The sequence below is a fragment of the Molothrus aeneus genome, chromosome Z, assembly GCF_037042795.1.
Source record: "Molothrus aeneus isolate 106 chromosome Z, BPBGC_Maene_1.0, whole genome shotgun sequence".
Taxonomy (NCBI): domain Eukaryota; kingdom Metazoa; phylum Chordata; class Aves; order Passeriformes; family Icteridae; genus Molothrus; species Molothrus aeneus.
Window position 1 is genome coordinate 14,153,704 of NC_089680.1, and position 20,086 is coordinate 14,173,789.

The 20,086-nt window shown below is 39.2% G+C and overlaps 1 long non-coding RNA gene across 1 annotated transcript in view; it reads left to right on the plus strand.

Moving 5' to 3' along the window:
* The window catches only part of LOC136569339 (uncharacterized), a 37,149-nt gene extending 17,364 nt beyond the window's left edge, over nucleotides 1-19,785 (plus strand). Inside the window, exons 3-4 of the long non-coding RNA XR_010785339.1 lie at nucleotides 17,976-18,056; nucleotides 18,985-19,785. This is a non-coding gene — a long non-coding RNA (uncharacterized lncRNA). The remainder of the gene's footprint in view (nucleotides 1-17,975; nucleotides 18,057-18,984) is intronic.
* Nucleotides 19,786-20,086: the final 301 nt, after the last annotated feature.

The following is a 20,086-nucleotide window of genomic DNA, read 5'->3' on the forward strand; positions in this document are numbered from 1 at the left end:
CTGGAGGAGAAGTAGGAGGAGTACTTGGGATAGATAGGTATCTACGCATCATTTAGGGCTGTAGTTACGGCAGGGAATTTTATGAGAGCAAGATGAATAAGAACTTGCAAGCAGGCATTGTTATGCTGAAAGGGGAAAGTAACATACATGTTCCTAATACATATGTTTACACCTGTTTGAAGCAGGTTTACAAACAGTGGTAATTCTTACATTATTCTTTTAGAGTCTGGCCTAAATACAGGCTGCCTGAACTTTGCATGGCATGGAAGTCCTATGACTCCCTGCCTGAGCTGAATCCCGGCAGCCGTATGTACCAATCTGACCCTGAAATATCCGGCCCTGAAAGGGATCTTTGTAGGATGCCTGTGCATTATATACCACTGACTCTTGAGATTTAGTTATGTAACTTGCTGTTTCCTTATATGTAGTGTGTTTGAGAGCTCCACAAACCCAAGTGACTAAAAATGTCAGGCGATAATGTACCCTTTCAAAGAAAGGTATGCAACCCTGCCACTCCTGAAGCTACACAGCACAACACTAATTAGCCTTTATATTATAATTTAGTTTCATATGTCCTTCCCCAGCTGGGTAAGTGAATCTCAAACTAGAATTTTCAAGAAAAAACACAGGGATTTCATCAGTACTTTTATGAAGTACCTGGATCACTGATATTACAAACTGTGAAAAACAACACCTCGCATGATGTGTGACTGAATACCTTCTCCAGTAATCATTCAGATTAATTTCTTGATCGATGTCCTGCATTTCACTTAGCCTCTTGAATGAGCAAGTCACATAGCTTCCTTCTTTTCTCCTGGAAGACCATCCATATCTAAGAGTGATAAGGAGGGGGGTGGATATGAAGGGGAAAAGATTACAGAACAGTTTGTTGCTGCTGCAAGATTGCTTGTCTTCTAACTTCAGCATTTTTTTTTCCTGTACAAAAGAGAACAAAGGCAAAAGCACCTATTGTCAGGTGTTCCAGAGAGAGCCAGTAAGTGGTCAGGAATGAAAGACAGTCAGGGGAACAGACAGTGGCAGAAAACATACTGAGTAGTATAGAAATACTTAGACACATGCAGAGTGTCTTCTACAGAAATGTAACTAAATTGGTAATCAATGAAGCTTTTATAATGCATGGTCTTAAAATAGGGCCCTGGGTCAAACACAGGCATTGAGGTCCTGCCGAGCAAGTAGGAATTTTTCCCCTTTTATGAGACTTGGAAAAACAACAGCAGTCTCAGTGGTACTGATCTCTCAACACTGCTGGTAAAGCATTCCCCTGCTTCAGTCTGGCCATGAATGCATAATTGCCCAGTCAGCCCAATGTCATCACTTCCCACATCTTACAGCTTTGTCATAAAAAAGTCTAGATCTTTGTTCTCTGCCAACCAACACAACTGCAGGAAAAAAAGGAAGATTATTTCTACTACAATATTTAGAAACACGTGTTTCCTCTTGTTTAACTTTCAGCATATGCCAGCATAATTACATAAGGCTGCATCAGCTGTGTAATGTGACATGAAGTTGCATAAGACAGAATGCCTCATGCAGTGTGCTGCATCATCCAGGAAATATGAAGAACTTCAGTCAGGAAAACAAGTAATTCTCAAGCAGAACATTTAATCCAACACAGCCTATGCATAATTTTCAATAATACTGTCATTCCCTCTTCACATGGGTCATTCCAGCAAAATAATAACTACTATAACCAGTAGCTTTTTCCCCAGTCATGATCTGGGCTTCAGTCTGTTGTTCAAACTGAGTAATTCTCCTGATTCACAGGGCAACATCTCCAAATCTAATATTATATTGGACTAGTGGATCTCAGCAGAATGGTAGTAGCAAGTGTTATTTTGTTATGCCACATACATACTTATCCCAAATGCTCTTTCATTTTTAAGTCCAGGGCCATATATCACCATGGTATGAATGAGTGGTCCACTCAGCTTTTTTTGAATTCTGGGACTTTGTGCCCTTCCTCATATTTAATGCAGGGACAGGATTTTATTTTATATTGCAATACTGCAAAAGTTAATAATTCCATGCTATGCGTTTTTGCTAGAACTCAACAAATTACATTTCCCAAACCTACAGAAAAAGGATGCAGGTACATTTTGGCATGAGAAGTTGATTGTCAGGCCCATGACTATTTTTCCCCCTATTGAACTAGATACTCAAAACAAACTCCAGAACTAAAATGATACTGACCATCTTTACTATTTATCACTTACTTTCCTTCTGTAAAATCTAACAAGTTCCAGCAATGAATGTATAACATTTCATCAAGTTTTCTATTCAAAAGCAGCAGAGAAACTTCTGTTCCTTTTCATGTAGCAAAGACCATAGCTGACACACCCAGTCCTGATTTATTTCTTTTCCCAAGGAGAGTATAATTCTTCTACTTGCCAAGTGGGAATATTTTCTTTTGCACCATGCCAGAAATTGATAGAAAACTTCTTCCATATGAAAATGTCTTTCTCCTCTCTCTGCCATTTCTCAAGTTGAACAGCCACATAATTGCAAATCTCCTCATTAAGCAGCACTCTCCCTACAAAGCATGCAATTATTTGGAAACCATTTTACAAGCTGAAAATTTCATTTTGTGCAACCCTTGTAGTTTGCTTCATCAGTGTGTTGCCTTTGTTTTCTACTTAAAAAGCAAGTTCTTTCAGTCTACAAAGTTGTTTTATTTAGTGTCTGCACATTGCTTGACACTGAAGAGTTCAGTTTGCAGAAATCTGTATGGCACAGGCATAGAGATGGGCAAGTCTGATAGTGGCTGGTCCTGCATCTTGTCATGGCAGCTTTCATTAACAGCTTGTGTGATGCAGTCCTACTCAGCGTTTGTCACGGTTTCCAAAAAAAAATGAGCACAGGAGGAATGTAAGCTTTTTCAAAGACAGGACCAGAGCTCAAAATGATCCCAAGAAACAGGTGAGGTCATTCGAAATCAATGTGAAAAAACTCAGCAAAGAGAACTGCAAGGGCCTGCAGTTAAAGAAATGAAATGCACAAGCTTGAAACGTGTAGTAAATGGTGGTCATTAGTATAATGATAAAGGATCTGGAGTTATGGAGGTTTGAAATTAAATGTGATATTTTTAAATACTACATTTCTTATTTTTCTACTACAAGTAGCCATCTCAGCTCATGTCTTAGAATCATGTTGGTAATCATCTTGTATGGGTATCCAATGTCACAGCTACCAGGAGAAAAATAGGCTTAAGTTAGAGCATGGGAGAGTAGAAAAAGGGTATTTAAATATGGTAGTGAAGCTCAAAGATTCCTATAGTGAATAGTGTTCTTTGAAAAAGTTAATCACCTGTCAGGTTACACATCAACTTGCATGATCCCTGGAGAGTTTTTTCTAGCCTTGCACTTTTATGTTTCAGATTTGAGTCCTCCAGCTAGGGAAATTTATTTGTGTGAGCTGCAATTTGAAGGGCATGCCTTGGCAAAACCAGTGGTTCACAAGTGAGCCTAAGAGACTGTGGTGCAGAACCCTGTGGCTTCTGTCTTTATTTAGCATGCAAGGGAATTTCATTTTCCCCTATTTGGAAACTGAGGTCTCTCCAGCTATTACAGCGTGATCCTCTACTTCCTGCATATTAATAGGACCTGGCCTAAGAAGAAAGGAGAGCATTACTAAAAATGAAAGTGATCCATTAGGAAATCAAGACTTAAAAGTAACTGAACAAGATCCTGTAATATCAGCTGTGATAGCAGCTCTCAGTGGCTTCACTAGCCCAAAGCATGACCTTGGTTCATGCTTCTGCCTGGCAACACTGTTCACGAAATGCAAGGTGCTTCACCCCTTCCTCTGAGCCATTCATTCCTGAACAATTACCGTGTTGTAGGAACACATGCAGGAGCAGCTAGCAAGGAGTAGCTGCCACACTCTGAACTCCGACAAGGAATCACAGCTCTGACACAGAATTTAAAATATTGATTTTTAATTCTAGACTTTTTCCTTATCATTTGAACAGCATTCTCATGAATGAAACACAATTCTTTGAAACAATTTTTTGAAACAATTTGACTGTCAAATTCTTTCCTCTTGTCCTACCTTACACGCACAATTTATTTTTCTTCTTCTGTGGAAACCTAGCATTTCTTGGAGCAGAATATTTATTTCTAAAAGGAAGTGTTGTAGCCTAGTTGTGGTGCAGATCCATGTGGTTCATTCTGAGGCATATAATGCTGCATCCCTGTCCTCACCAGTATGTTGCATACAGGTTTTGCTTTCAGAGAAAGTTTGTAGGAGAGCCCTTGGCAGTATGGCCTGCATACTGGATGTCCCCAGGCTCTTCCCATGGGCACACTGAGCCATCAGAGCACTTAGAGGCAGGGCAGTCTCTTCCCACTGCCCACCACTCACCATGGAATGCTCACTCTCTCTGCCTTGAGGACCCTCCTTGGTTACAGCACCAACTGCAATGCTTTACAGGGGTATGAGGGATGACATATTCTGGAAGCACTCATGCCACCAGGAATAAAAGGGCAACATGGATCTAACTCACAGACATGACTTATCTCTGATACCTGTGAACCACTTGACCAATCTCTCTTTAGACAGACTCTTCATTTTTTAGGCCTAAATAAAGAGTCATAAATTTTTTCGTCAATGACAGGCTTCTGTCTGTTTCAGAAATTATCAGATAGACCTCGACATATATGTAATAATAATAAGATAGCAGTGAACTCCTCCCTCCTCTGAGCAGCACAATGTAGTTACACAGCACGGCAGCATACCACAGGGACACAGCTCTGAGCATACTCATTAGAATTTCAGTATCCCACAGAAGAAGAAGGGAAGGACAAATGCAAGGGGAAATTAATTCCAACAAGTAAAAGCTAAAATATATAGTTCATTACTTTTGGAAAAGTTCTGGCCATTACACTATTCCACACTGGTATGGCAGTGGGCATTTCCTGATACTCTTTTTTCTTCAGACTCCTCTGAAAAGGTATCACTGTTTATGATGGCTGGGAGGAGGAAACTACAAGTAGATAGTTGGGCATATTGGGCACAATGGACCAGGCACAAACCTAAGGGTGTGGACATGTTCCTAGTATTCAAGGAGATGTAGGATAATACAGACAACAGATAATTTGGGTGAGAAAATATTCACTGCAAAAAAAGGAACATAAACACTCAATGCTTCCCATTTCTTTGTGAATTGAAGCATGATGTGACAAAAATGTCATATGATGTTGCTGACCAGTTATCTCTTGAATTTCCAAGAAGAGAGTAATGTTTTCAGGAAACTGTAATTAATCAGAGGGAGAAGAAAAGGGGCATAAAAGAGCAATCTAATTGAGAACCAGAGCTCTCTGTTATCCATTAATAATTACAGGAAGTTCTGATTCACCTCTTAGCTTCTTAATGTGAACTGACTACTTGAAAATATGAACCTATGTTGTGCTCTGTTCAGACTTCTTCTAAAAACCTGGTGGAAACTGCATTATATTTCAACACTGACAAATGGTTTCTGATAAAGGATGAAGCAGTTGCTTTCCCTCTAATCTTGTAGCGATGGATCACTTGTAGATAATGCATACCCACCAACTTTTTGCACCAGGTCCATTTTTGAAGAAAGATGAATTCACAGGTGTTCCATGTTTGCAAAACAAATACAAAAAGAAAAAGAAAAATGAGTTTATTAAAAAAGTTACTAACATTTTAGAACACATAAGTATTTCACCCCTTCTACCATAGATTTAAGCCATCACTATGGCAAGATGGAAAAACATAAAGTTAATCTGCAACTGGTAAAGATATTAAAGGAAAGAATCCTTTACTTTCCAGGGCTGCATGCAGCACTGCCTCTGCTTTTAAAATAATCTGTAAAATTCTATACCTTGCAGCAAAGGAAAATAAGTTAACTGATTCTTGTCCACTGTGTCCACTGTTACCACAATCTGCTCTTTTTTTGGTTGTTTTTTTTTTTGTTTGGTTTGGGGTTTTTCTTTTGCCATGAAAAGGCAGCACAAACATTAGTTACTGTGAGTAAGTGAAGCAATTGTATCCAGAAACATTGCTCTTTTTAGCACTACCCTTTCAGTTTTAACTCAGAATAGGGCTATGACCTGTTTTCTCCATGGACCCACCCAACTTGCCACCTGATTGAGTCTGCAAGAGAGCTGAATCCATGGGAAAAACATCCCACAGAGTACAATTCTGTCCAAAGGACCAGGTGGCCTGGCTTGTTGTAACAATGTTCCTACTCTTCCTTACTAAATACTCTCTCATCCTATGCCAAAACAGTGCGGGTCTGAAAGCCCCAATTCTCTTTTTGAGGGGCTTGTGCAACTTGCAGCTGAAGATTTTAGTCTTTATGGGTTTGAAGTGCTGCTCAAGACTAAGCCAGTCTTGTGGCCTGTGCCAGAGTTGTGTATAATAAATTAGATGTAGGTTGTTTTTGCTTCTGCTACTGATCTTTTAGGTCTTTGCACAGCATCATAGTTTAATAATAAAAAGCTAGACCATAGGATAATCAGCTGGTTCTATTATTAGGGCTGAAGAAATGGGTATGTGCTTCATGGAGGCTTGATGCAGGAACATCCAGGCTGTGTTTTGTTCAGAGTCAAACCTCCTCTTTAGATCATTTACTTTCTTCAGAAAGATAAGTCCCCTGCTGACTGTTCTTCCTGGGCTAAAATCAACTTTTCTGAACTGTTTCCATGTGAGGGAGGCTTTCCACTCGTCGCACAGTAGATATTCTCCAGAGCAACTTTCCTCATCAGACTTTTATCTCCCAAATCACATTCAAGTATCATTTCCACAGCTGGTTTCTTTGTTTTTTTACTAGAAGAAAGAGATCAGAAAGCGGCACCTCGTATCAGTAAATGCTTATAAACAATCTCAGCGTGGAGAGTTGGAGCTATTACATGATGTACTGGTAACAACATGTTCATTAACTTAGAAAGATTAAGCTGTTTTCCTGACTCCTAAGGGCAGTCCTGGGGAGTGGTAGAGCCCATGACAACAGAGAAACAAAATAGCTGAAGGGGAACTTGGGCTGGCTGATGTTATTCAGGAGAAAACTGAGAAAATCACCATGTAGTGATCATTTTCCATTGTAAAACTTTTCTTAAGGGGCAGAGAGCTATAGACTCCACAATTTACCTGACCCTATAAATTAATTAAATTAATATTGGTCCTGTTCAAGTGGAAAGAAACATAGTAATCAAAGGGAAAGATATGTATGGAAAGAACAGAAAATCTGTAGACTCACGATATCTTTGATCACAGGATCCATGTTTTGTTTTGTTTTCCGAGTTCAGGGGTTTGGGAAGAAAGGTTTTAAGTTGAAGCAAACAAACTTATTTTGGGGATAAGCTTACAACATAACATTTCTAGATAGATGGTACAAAGTAAGGAAATCTCAAATTTGCTAAAAACTTTCCCCATCTGGAAACCACTGTACCCTGCACAGAAATGAGCACATTTACAAAGGCACAAACATAAACTATTTTATTATTACTACTTGAAATTAATAATTATACATATTTTCCAAGGACTTTGAACTTAAGTTGTCATGTGATTCAACTAATATATATTAATAAATGCCATAGTTACTAAACTGTTGTTACCTATACAGACATTAAAGATGGTGTAAAGATTGTGCTGAAGGTATGAGGAAGGCAGTGAATGGCCACATCAAGAATATTTAATCTCAGCACTCAACCTAGTCCAAATATACTAGCGTAACATTTTTTGGTTTTATGCAACCCATAGATTTAATCCCTAAACATCCTTAAGTTTTGGCACTGTCATTGGCGTCATTGGTTCATGGAGCTTGTCAGAGCACTTAATTAATGTGAGGTCAATACACATTTCAGGCACATCAATTTTTCCTGGAAAAGTACTTGTGTCAGAGATGTTGAAACTCGTAAAGATGAGCAACTGCCTGCTACCATGGAGATGCATAAGATTTCCAACTTGCTATTTCCTGCATTATCTAGGGAAAACTGTAAAACATCATTTGTTCTGGAGTTTGTGTATTTGCAAATTAACTTTACTCCTGAATTCAGTCTTACCTTAGGAACAGTATGACATTATTTCTGTTCATCATGTGCTAATACAATATATCCTTCCTGAAATGTTTCTGTTGGTAATGAAATATAAAGCACTGAAGAGCCTCTCACTACAAGGATGCATTTATATTATATATATAATTCTTTTCATGGAAATGCAATTGTTATTGGTCCTTTCAGTAGAAAGCCTAGCATGTTATTTGGTTAGAGAAACAAACATTTTAACTCACTGAGTTTCACAGAATTGCAATTCAAAAAAGCATTATTCAGTAATGGTAAATTTTACCCTTATACTTTTATTTGTCTAACTTTAAATCCTGTGCTGCAACTAGGAAACTGGAAAATAAAAAAATGATAGGAGATGATCAAATAAAGAAACAATGCTTAAAATACAACTTGACCGTACCACTTTAATTTAGTGTAGAGGGAAAAAAAACCCACACCGTAGAAAAGATCAAATTATTATTAAAATATCCAGAGAAGGCAAATCTCACTGATCCCTGCAAATGGAAAGAAATCTCACTGGTGGTTATCACTGCACATATCTTTCCAGCATGACACCAAGCAGTGGGAGAGCTGCTGGGGATTCACCAAATCCCCAGCAAAATTCAAATTCACTGAGATATCACCATGGGGAAGGCCTGTTCCCTCTGCAGGGAGCACGCACACGCCAGTGCTCTCAAAGCAGCACCAGTCACCACCCTTCCCTAACAAGTCCTGGTTTCAATCATCATCTGCAGGCAGGCTGGGAGGTGCAAAGCAACCCCAGAGCAGCCTTTGCTCTGAGACAAACCTGGGCTGCATTCTTCCGCTGCTTTTTAGTGTTATTTGTAGTAATGAAACCAATAAAAAATGGTGTAGCCAGCAATATCTATATTTCACCAACAAGGCCTGTATTTTACTAGGAAATTTCAGCTACTCAGCGCTATTCTGGAAATGCTAAAAAGATATCAACAGAGCAAAAATAGCAAGCAAGGTAGAGTTTAAAACTAATTAAGACAAGAAAACCAAAGAAGAAGCCCTTGATGTCCAGCTGCAATACTAGTGGGGGAAGCTAAAATCACAGAGAGTTATAAGACAGCACTGAAGGAAATTGCATTAAGTGTTTGACAAATTTCCACCACATGTAGCAAACCTAATGACAAGCAGAAATCAAAGCAAATGCAGTGTTAGAATAAAAGTGAGAATTTTCTTTCCAAATACTTCTTGGAGATTCAGTTGCAGGGACTGGAGTCTTGCCAGAGTGTTGGGCAGGAAACCAGGTGTCTCATAAAACCACTTCCTCCAAAAGTCCTGGAGAGCAGCCAGTAAGCCTCTGTTATCAGTGAGGAGAGAGAAATCTTGCTCATTCACACCAGCGTCTTAAAAAAAAGTGTTAAGGATATTTAGACTGTGTGTGTGTGATAAGTACACAGGTACTCCTGTGCATACCCAGCAGAGACCATCCTGGATGAGTAAATAAAAGGAGGTACAAAGACCTCCTTTTCCCTGTTTTTATGTTTTTGTGCTTTGAGATACTTCACAAATCAGGAAGCTGTGGACATTGTTGTAGTTTTAAGTACTTAGTCACCAGGCCCTGGTCTTCAAAGCTTGCTCATCCTGATCCGTCAATATTTATTTTCTCAACTCTTGTTAATGACAGCCTATAGTTAGAGACCTTGGAAATGGAAGGCATATTTGAAGTTGTTATAGGAAAACAGCAAGGAACAGTCTGTATTTAAATAGAAGTACTAACACGTCTTCCTTTATATCCTGTCTTTAATTGATGGAATCACATTTTACTATAAAAACTCGATGGCCCAAGTGACATTACACATTACATTAAATATTCTTCTTTTTTTTTTCAGCAGAGTGTTGCAATAGCTACGTCCCAAAAGGTCTGTACAGCTTTGGCAAAACTGACATGGCACATGGCAATGTGGGTGCACACTTAGCATTTCTGGGTTAAGAATTTTATATTGTGCACAACTTGGAACATGCTGGAAAAGAGCAAGACTCACTCATCACCCATTTGGTGCAGGAATGAAGTAGAGGTGAGGTAAAAGAAAGCTAAGTGGGAATTTTTGGGGAACTGAGTTAAAAAGGTTTTCATTTCCCATAGGAGTGAGTTTGTTCTAAAGGGCTAAAAGCGACATTGAACTTTTAAGTGCAAAGAGACTTTGCATTAATGACAAAACAAAATAAATTCACCTGTAGATGGATACAATAGTTCCTGGGTCTGTGGTTTTCTAAAGGGAAAGACAAAGTCAGGTCTTCAGAAGAGCCTGAGAACTCACACTCACTCATAAAACAAAAGGTAGTCTTCAGATGTTACCTTTAACACAAAATTCTTTAATGCTGAAAGTCCTGTAAAATACCTGAAATGCCTCTGTGTCCTGGAGCTCCCTGGCTCACTAGACAATGGTATGTTTTCACTTGCTTTAGCTAAAAAGAGGTTATGACCAGAGACTGTGTTAAAGGTTGGATTAATTTCTACCTCTTTTATTTCATCCCTCAAACTCCAGATTACAGAGATATCTCAAAATAATTTCCTTCACAAATGTAGCTTTTTGTCTTAATTTTTTGTAAACTCATGTATTACAGATTTATCTCATTTTACTATATGTGTTTTCTCACTTCCTAGAACTTTCAGTCTAACAAGCAACTTGGATCCACAAGCTGTTTAAAAATCTTGCAGTCTGCTTGGAAGAGAGGCTTCCAAGCATTTTACAGGGAGGTTTAGATAGACTGGGCTGAAGCTGTGCAAAATCACCCATCTCAGCATAGATATTACCTTTATGTTACCTGGCCGTATTCATTTCATAAATTATGATTTGACTGACTCTTGACTCACCAAGCCACATCACTGTGTGGTCTCTGCTCAACAGTCTCTGCATTTTGGGGCAGAGTGCTCTACAAAGCATCAGCCTTTCCCAGTTCAATTAGCTCCTAAGGAAAGGCTTAATAAAATTAACACTGCAGACTCCAGCTTTCTCAGAGCTCTCAGAAAAGGTGTTCTGTAATAACCAGAAGAGGTTGAGATAAGAGGCAATTGCATGCATTGCTCTCACTAACTGGTACAAAGGGATCATAAAACAAGTCTTTCTGCACTTCGTGTGTCTCTGCTGCCATGAGCTAACTTCCACTGCTCTGCTCTGGCACGTGACACTCCCAGAAATGCTCCCTCATCCAGCAGAACAAGGACAGCCATGTAACACTCACTGAGTAACTTGGATGAAACAAAAAGGTGAGCCTTTGTTATGCCAGGCACAATATTTCAAAGTATTCACAGCCACAAGGGTGTTGGGAGGAGCTCCACAACCTACATAATAAACTGCTGGTAGAACAAGCAGAGACCCCCTTCCCAGGCTATTCCTGGGTGCCCATGCGTACTTTTGGTGCAGGAAGAGCTCAGGAGATTTCTCTAGGTAAGAAAATATCCAGCAAAAGATGCAATCCCTCTGCAATACCTGTGATTTCAGCATTTTCATGATTCAGACCCTAAATGTTTGTGTGTCACATACTTAGAGGAGTCCAGACTCAGAATGATGTTTTAGAACAAACATCTGTGTGTCTAGACTACTTCTTGGGTATTTTTCAATACTCTGCAGACAGCACACTCACGTCCTGCAATTACAGGGCTGTATTTGCACACCAGTGTGTACCTGGCTCTCATCTCGATTGGAGGGAGAATCTGAGTTTCTCGCACCACAAACTCATCGATCCCTGGAATAATCTTTCATGTTTTCTTTTTATCAAAGCTTTCAGAATGAAACAAAGTTTTGCACAAACTCATTAACTTGAGTTAAGAAGACAGAATGTTTCTTTCAATCAGAACATAATATAGAATTTGACTGAAAGTTAGCAAGAGAAAAGTGGGTCTCCACAATACCTAATACCTTCTCCTTTGGCAATAGGCAGATGCAGTAGTATACATGCCTTTATGCAAGCGCCTATACTGCTTTAGAAGATCCTAACTCACTTGTTTTTTTACTTTGAAACCTAACAGAATGAGCAGCTATCCCTGCAAAAGTAGTATGAAAGGACCAAATACTGAGTTTTGGTCCAGATCTTCAGTTCAGCAGTAGCAATGGATGACTAGGTTAATGTCATCATGGATTATTTCTTTTAAATGTATGTGTTCCCTGCATGAGCAACATCTCCTTCTTAATACTGAAAAATGAAAAATTTGTAATTTTCATCTCTCATAAAATTGTAGAGGACTGAATGTTTTCATTTGGCAAGAAATATTAAGACCTTAGGCAAGTGAATTATGTCACCAGCTTGAAGGTAATGCCCTTCTTGTGAACCATGCCACAGCATTAAAAAATTGGTTATTCTCAAAGGCAAGTAAGGAAAAACCTAGGAGAGGTATTTGCAGTCACTAAAAATACAACATTTTGTACATGTAGAAGTGCAGTCAAGCATTTTTATCTCTATTTACTTGAGTTATTGAGACCCTTCAAAAAAGTATCATCTAAACACAACTAAGAAAAATTTACAATTAATTAAAAGATTTCTCTTTTTCATAGCTCATACAGCTTTTCTCAAACTTCATTTGCAATACATCTGTTCCCATTAATTGATGCAGAAAGCCTATAAATAGCACTGTTAAAATACTTAAACAACACATCCTTGTTGTTCTTGTTTTGCATACCTAACTGAAAAAGCAGCAACACCCAGGAAATAAATTGGTTAAAAAATTATTAAGCCAAGGAAATGTTTGCAGGCATTGACCATTGAGTCTGCAGTATCTCTTCAGGAGCTCCTATTCACTCACCAGACAGCAATATCCTATTCTCAAAACCTTTGTGGCCAAGCATTACCATCAAGAACTATCACACTTACTGGAAACTTAAGGGAAAATTTTCATTAGCAAGTGCAAATAATAGAAGCTAAAATAATTTTTTTCAGCTGTTTTATATATGGAAGGGAAATTAAATATATTTTTAATGTGAAATTTACAGAAGCCTCACAGAAGAATAAAAGACCATATTGCAAGTGAAGGAAATGTGATATAGCTGAAAAGACAATAAAAACTAGTCATGTAGCAGAAGTTGCTTTCCCCCTGAACAGTGGTGGTGAGAAGGCATCTTGTACTTTGACAGAGAAGGGAGTTCCATATGGAAATGTGCACCAGTGTACGGCAGATTCTTTTTGGCAGACCCACACCAGTCCCTCCTTGGCATACTCAGGGTATCCCTCCTCAATCCCTAGTATGTCTACTCAGGCACAAAGCAAAACAGTCAACTACAAATTTGAGTTCTTCAACCCGAATGAAAAAAGGCCATTAAAATTATCTTGTCAGTATGCATGTTGTCAGTTCTGCCCCTCAGCTGTCATACCCTTGACACCTCTTTGACAGACAAAAATATCTGATTTCTCCTTGGGTCCACAGCCAAGAAAGGGACCTATGGATAGAACACCATACTTAAACTGGGGTAGTTTTACATCAAATATTGGAAAAAATTTTTCCATAGAAAGGATTCTCAATTATTAGAATAGGCTGCTCAGAGCCTATGGTGGGGTCACCATCCATGGAAGTGTTCAAAAAACACATGGATACGGAACATGAGGACATGGTTTAATGGTGAACGTGGTGGTCATACTAGGTCAATGACTGGACTAGCTGATCTTAAAGATCTTTTCCAACCTTAATGATTCTAGGATTTAGTGACCCTCCAAGATCAATGACATTTTATGGAGAAGTCAGCATCAGTTGAGAACCTAGTGATCCTATGGATTTCTACAGGCAAGGTTTACTTCTTCTGGTGGTCTACAATGTCTACGGGATAGCCTTCAAAATTAACAGGAACTTGTCAATCTGAAAAGAGAGTTTTGGCTTCATTCCAGAAGCAGGCTGGATTGAGTTGCAGCATCTGGATTTTTAGGAGTTGTTTGGTGCCAGGAGAACAAGGATGAGCTATACTGAAAATGTTTGTTGGCTCTTGCAGCCTGGAACCTGTAATACAGCAGAGATTTATTTTTCATTTTTAGTCCAGCTGCAGCTGATTCATACAACCATGTTATTTCCCTCAGCTTGTTGCAGAGGAACAAAAATTCCAGTGAAGTCAATTAATCCATGCAGATTCACTCCTAAAAAGGTAAATTAATCTTCCCCAATATTTTTAATGTATTCCTTAGGGTGTACACAACTGAATGATGTCAATGATCATAATCTTTAAAGGACAGACTGAAAACCTAGCTTACAGTATGACAATCTGCCACTAGTTCAGGTGGGCTGCCCTTCAGTCGCCAAGGACTAGTTCACCCAGCTGCCGCTGGTGTATCTCCATCTGAATGACATCTGGGCTGCCAAGACTGACACACTTAGGAGGGGGGCATGAGTTCCTGCACAGTGCAGATTCTCTTCTTCCTTGTGGCCCTAACAGAAGTTACTGCCATAAATTGCATACAGCAGAACTTGATGTGGATGAAAATTGAGGTGCCCCATGTGCTCCCAGGGTTGAAGCCATGGGCAGGGGTACCTGTGAGATAAGCATCTGTCTGTAGCAACTTTCTTCTCCAGAGCTCAGTCAGCACCTACAGAGAAAAAAGCTGGTTTTCCACCTGGTCACTTCAACAGAAAAAAAATCCAAAATACTGAAATACCATATTTCACAGTCTTATCAAACAGCTCTTATGCAAACCAGTAGGAGCTCGACAATCACACTGATGTACAGGAAAGATTTGCTATATGGAAAAGGTCTAAACATGACTCCTGAAACACTATTCAAACAGTATGTGTAACATTTTCCCATTAATTCAGGTAGTAATGAGTGAAAGGCCTTGGTAAAAGAGTTAATAAAAGTCAAGGAAATTTTACAACAGCAGAAACCACAAGTCTCATTTCACTTTTGCATATATTTTACAAGAAGCTGACTAGAATTACTTTTAATTGACAGTTGAAATGAGGATCAGAACCAGCAATATCACAGCCTGGTATACAGAGTTTGCAGAAAAACTTATTTTAATGATAAACTTCTCAGACACGGTAGGTGATAGAAATAATTTTAGTTATGTGTCTCTGCATCTTCAGAGGTAAATTTCAGAGTGCCCCTGTGTCTACAGACTCTTACTTTTCTTTTATTCATTTGTTGCACTTCAGATCTCTTAATTGAATCCCTTAGACAAACGACTGAAATTTTCTGCAGCTCTCTTAACAATAGGATATTTATGACTGTTAACATTCAGATTTTTTAATAAGTATTTATTCTAACATCACATTTAATTTCCCATTGAAGTAAATGGCACAATTCCAGAGTAGCATAATTCACAAATTGGTGTTTTGATGCCATTTTTTATTTTTAAATGTTAAATAGACATGCTTTTTACACCCCAAATAGAGAAGAAATACCCTCATTATCTAAGTTTAGCTTAATTTAGCTGTAAGTGCTATAAAGGAAACACCATCTCTGTTCATGGGACCTTTTCAACAATCTCTACTGGAAAAAAATAAAATTACTTCTTCCCTCTGTCCTTCCATTCAGTATGACATAGTGTCATTATTTCAACCTACACAAAGATTTTTGTCAGCTTCTTAGAAGCTTTGGTAACTGCTGCAGCAATTCCTATGTTTCTAAAATATCTATCTTGCTGTGGTCAGCTTTCCATTTCTGTGAACCATCAGATGCATGGACAAGGGTTTTGGGTCTGGGACTGTCAGTTCTCACCTCATCACACATGAACCTCAGCACTGAGGTGCAGATGTGGCCTGCACACTTGGATGGGTGGAGAGTCCAGGTGCTCTGCCTGCAGCAGGAATGAGCAGCATAGGGTCACCTGCAGACTGTGAACTGCAACCTGAATTTTCAGAACATGCAAGACGTCACCATCAATGCAGGTCTGTAGGGCTCCTCACATCCCTTCACTTATTTTCCTCCAATGGGATGGTTTTCTTTTAGTTTGTGCAGGGGTTTTTTTGGTTTTCAGTGTCTTTGGGAAGGACAATGAACAGACTGGGAGTGGGAGTATTGCTTCAACTAGTTCATGGTTTCATTCAAGCTGACTAGATTTGGATTACCTATTAGTCAGACAAATTAAACTCCAAGGCCTTGACTCAGACCTACCTTCAAATGACAAGGTCACAAAGAATGAAGTGAAAATACCACGGTCATAACACAGGATACCTCTTGGGGAGGCATACAGGAAGAAACTCCTAGTTTAGGTGGCTCTCCAACAGGCATCCAACACATTTTTATCTCCTTCCTCTCTAATAAGATAATAAAATATTTTAACTTCTCCAGACATTTTGTCAGCAACTACCTTCAAACAATACTTTGGAAATAGAGTGGGACAGGGAACCTCAGAAAAGCTGTGAGTGCCAACTCATATTTTAATAAGGAAAGAAAAATATTGCTCATATTGAAGTGTTGAACTATTTAAACTACCATCAGGTACCGGAGATTATATTTTTCCTAACTGGGTCACAGCACGATCTGTCAGTCACTTGTAAAGCCTAAATGTGTTGCAAATGATGACCTGCTTGTAGTGCTCAACAGGCATAAATAATTCTCCTAAGCCATTTCAAAACAGACCACGTACTGCCTTAACAGAAATCACCCCTCTGAGAAACTGATCTTTTCCGTTTGCTCTCATTTCCCCCAGTGACCTAGTTCTGGAGTAGAACAGCACTTTTCCAAACTATGCTGAGTGTTCTGAACTAGCAATATGAGTCCTTCTGAAGACATCAACAGAAACTGCGAGACAGCTGTGCCAGAGCACCAGGCAGTATCCTACCTGACATGCCTGGCTTTGGTGCCAGCCCACCCAGCAGCTGCATTTCACCAGCTGTGGCAGCCAACCCAGAAACTCACCCTGGGAAGGCAATGCTGCTTTCCAAGCATGCAGAGCCCACCCCTCCCACCCCCAGAAAACAGAAGCACAAAATATTTTATAGAAAGTGGTTCCAGACTCTGCAGATATGACTGTTGCACCAAGAATGGCTTTCAGAATTGAGTGCTGGAGATGCTGTAGTATCAACTAAGGGAGAGTCATACCTGTATTTTAAATAACCAGCATACACATAATGACCATGTGAAACCCTTGCAAGAGCAGGAAAATCTCATGACTGTGTGACAGAACTTCATTTCATGTGAGATGGCAGCCTTCCACTGATTTGAGAGATGCTTTACAAATTATGCAAGGTGTAGGTATGGCCTTATAGCCCTGCAGCAGCTTTTTTTCTGTCCCCCCTCAATGCTGGTGCTATATGCAATGGAAATTTAAATTGAAAGCAAGAAGTAAATGTTCCTCTTTAAAATTTTTATGGCTACCAGAAAACAGCATTTGTCTCCTAGTTTTCTGAAAAATTCACTGATCTCTCTACCCTTTTTTCTAAGAAGGTGTTTACTGATTTTACACATATTTCCAAATTAGTAACTCTATCCATTACCCATATGCCAAGCATCAGACTGCAGCAGCTGGTTGGAAAACAGTTTAATCTCTTTTAGACAGCTTAAAATCCATAGCTTATAATTATATAAAGGTAGAGCCAGGCTAGACATCATCAAAATATTAACTTCAAGGCAAATGGGATGTCAGATGCCATCAAGAACTCAAGTTTCTGGGACACATTCCAAGGAAATCACTAGTTTGTTTGATGTCATTCCATACCAGAGCATATTGGTACTAGGAGACTTCACATGGAATGTGGGGCCCCTCCAAAGCGCTTCCTGGAAAAAGCTGTGCTGCTTCTCAAGCTGATAAGAATATTGTACAACATATGCAGTGATTAATGGATTGATCACAAAAAGTCAATGTGGTCTGGCAGGAGAGAGCCAGAGACCACACAAAGACAGAGGGAGGACTGCTGCTGTTGCAGGAGGCCCAGATTGAAGGGCTGAATTATCAAAATGTTTGTTCCTTGGGCTGCTGAAGTAATTAGTCCATTTAAAAAGCAGTGTCCACAGTGAAACTGACCTTTATGATATGTATCTTCTCTATTTGTTACAGACCACACTCAGCCTGACAGAGAAGAAGAGTCTATTCCAGCTTCTCCTTTTGGTGGCACCTAGCAGCAGCAGCTTCACAAGGGTATGAAAGAATTCTTCACAACCTGTAGTCTGATAGCCCATTCCTTATAGCAAAACTTTTCAGCATCAAGCGCCTTACAGGGTTTATTTTACACAGACAAGTCATGTCTGTGTATGTGTTTTCCCATTCTCACTCAAACTTTCTCTCCAGTCTATCCAAAACTAAACAGATAAAATATGTTTTTTCCCTCATCTTTAAAACTACAGATTGTCACTTTGTCTCCTTTGCCCTTGCAGAAATCTAAAATTTTGCATAGTGTAATTCTCCTGTTCCCTGTTACAATATTTCACACTGTAACAGTATTTCATGCTGTTATTAAAGGCAACAAAATTTTCTAGCAGCACAAGTGCATGCCTACAGCTCTTTTGAGACAACAAGATTTTGAGACATCAAGAAGTGCCCTGGCCAGAAATGGAAGCAGAAAATTAAAATCTTGAAAAATTCATGAACAGATCGTGTGGAAAATACCAAACTAGAGCAACTAAAAATTAAAAGTAAAATCCTTTTTTTTTTTTTTTTACTTCACAAAACATGTTTAATTTTTGACATTTGGACTTCTGATTATGTCTTAAGAAAATTTTCAAAACAGATAATCTATATAGTGTAAAAGCCATATGCTTTAAAAGGCTTTTAAACAAAAATCCACCCACAAAATAACAAAGCCAAAAACAAACCCATCAAAATACAACAACCCCAAAACCCTATTTTAAACACACAGATCTTAACAAATCTGTCCTTGAAAGCAATTTCATTTTCCTAAAAGGGCCCTCTCTAGTAAAAAAAAAAAAAAAAAAAAAAGGATTTCTTTTTTCATGTTTACCAAACTTGGCTCTTCCTCCTTCATCTTGGCAAGATGTTAATGGATTCAGAAATACTTAGCCTTTCTTCTTTACAAATGTTACAGCTATCATTTTATCTATCCTTTTAGACATTCCAAGCCACTATGGCTTAACATTGCCCAGATGGATGATGCCTCTTCTGTTGAAACTTCTGTCCTCCATCCCAGCTTTATAATTTGCCTGCAGTTGCTATGGCTGAAATGTTGGTTGAAAGCTCTTTGCTGAGCCTTCCTCTTTGGGATTAACCCATTGTCAGTGAAGGAGCTGCCTGGGCTTGCCATGGCCACCACCTCCTCACCCACCTGCCAGTGTTAATGAGGATGTGGCCCACTCCTTTTACAGCCTTTAGTAAGTGTCTGTCTGGTGTTGTGTGTAAAGTGCTGATGCTTCCCCTCAGAGCTATAAAACAGCAAAATATTTTTCCTTACAGTTAATAACAAATATAATGAACTTTTTGATGATTCCTTGAACTTTATTATTATATTCCACTGGATAACTTCCAAACTTATTGTGGAATTGTGATTTCCTTTCCATCTCAAGAATTCACACTTCTTTTTTTCCCCCTTTAAATATATATTTCAGGAAACATGTTTCCTATAGCTCCTTTCAGCCTGCAACCAGCCCATTCATTCCATAGATTTAAGTCCTCCAAGTTCTCAATTATCTACCTGAACTTCATCAAAATCCTACAAGAACTATGATGCAAATGAATATTGATAGAAAAAGAGGGCATTAACCATGGCAGCATGGAGTGCTACCCATGGTATTTTGTCTTTCAGAGTCCTAAAGCTCTCAGGGGAAGTTAGGTTTTGAGTGGATTGGGTGCTGATGACTCATGAAACACTTCAGATTTCACAGCCCTGACAGGCTGCTGGGAAGGGTATGTGTGAACTTGGTTGTCTTTAGGGAAGATGACCTGGAGCTGCAGGAGGGCCAGGCCTGGGGCTGGTGCTCAGCCCTGCCATTCCCATGCAGAAGATAGTACACAGCATGACTCAGTCCAACCCTCTTTTCCTACAGTATGTGTGGCTGGTGCATCTCCTGCCTCATGTGATCCTGATGCAATTCCAATTACATCACCCACACCATGTAACAGCATAGCAAAGTGACCGAAGATAACAGTAAGTAGAGCTAAAATGAAAAAATCAGATTTCCATGTTTAGTCACCCTTAAGAAAATTTTGAGGTTAAC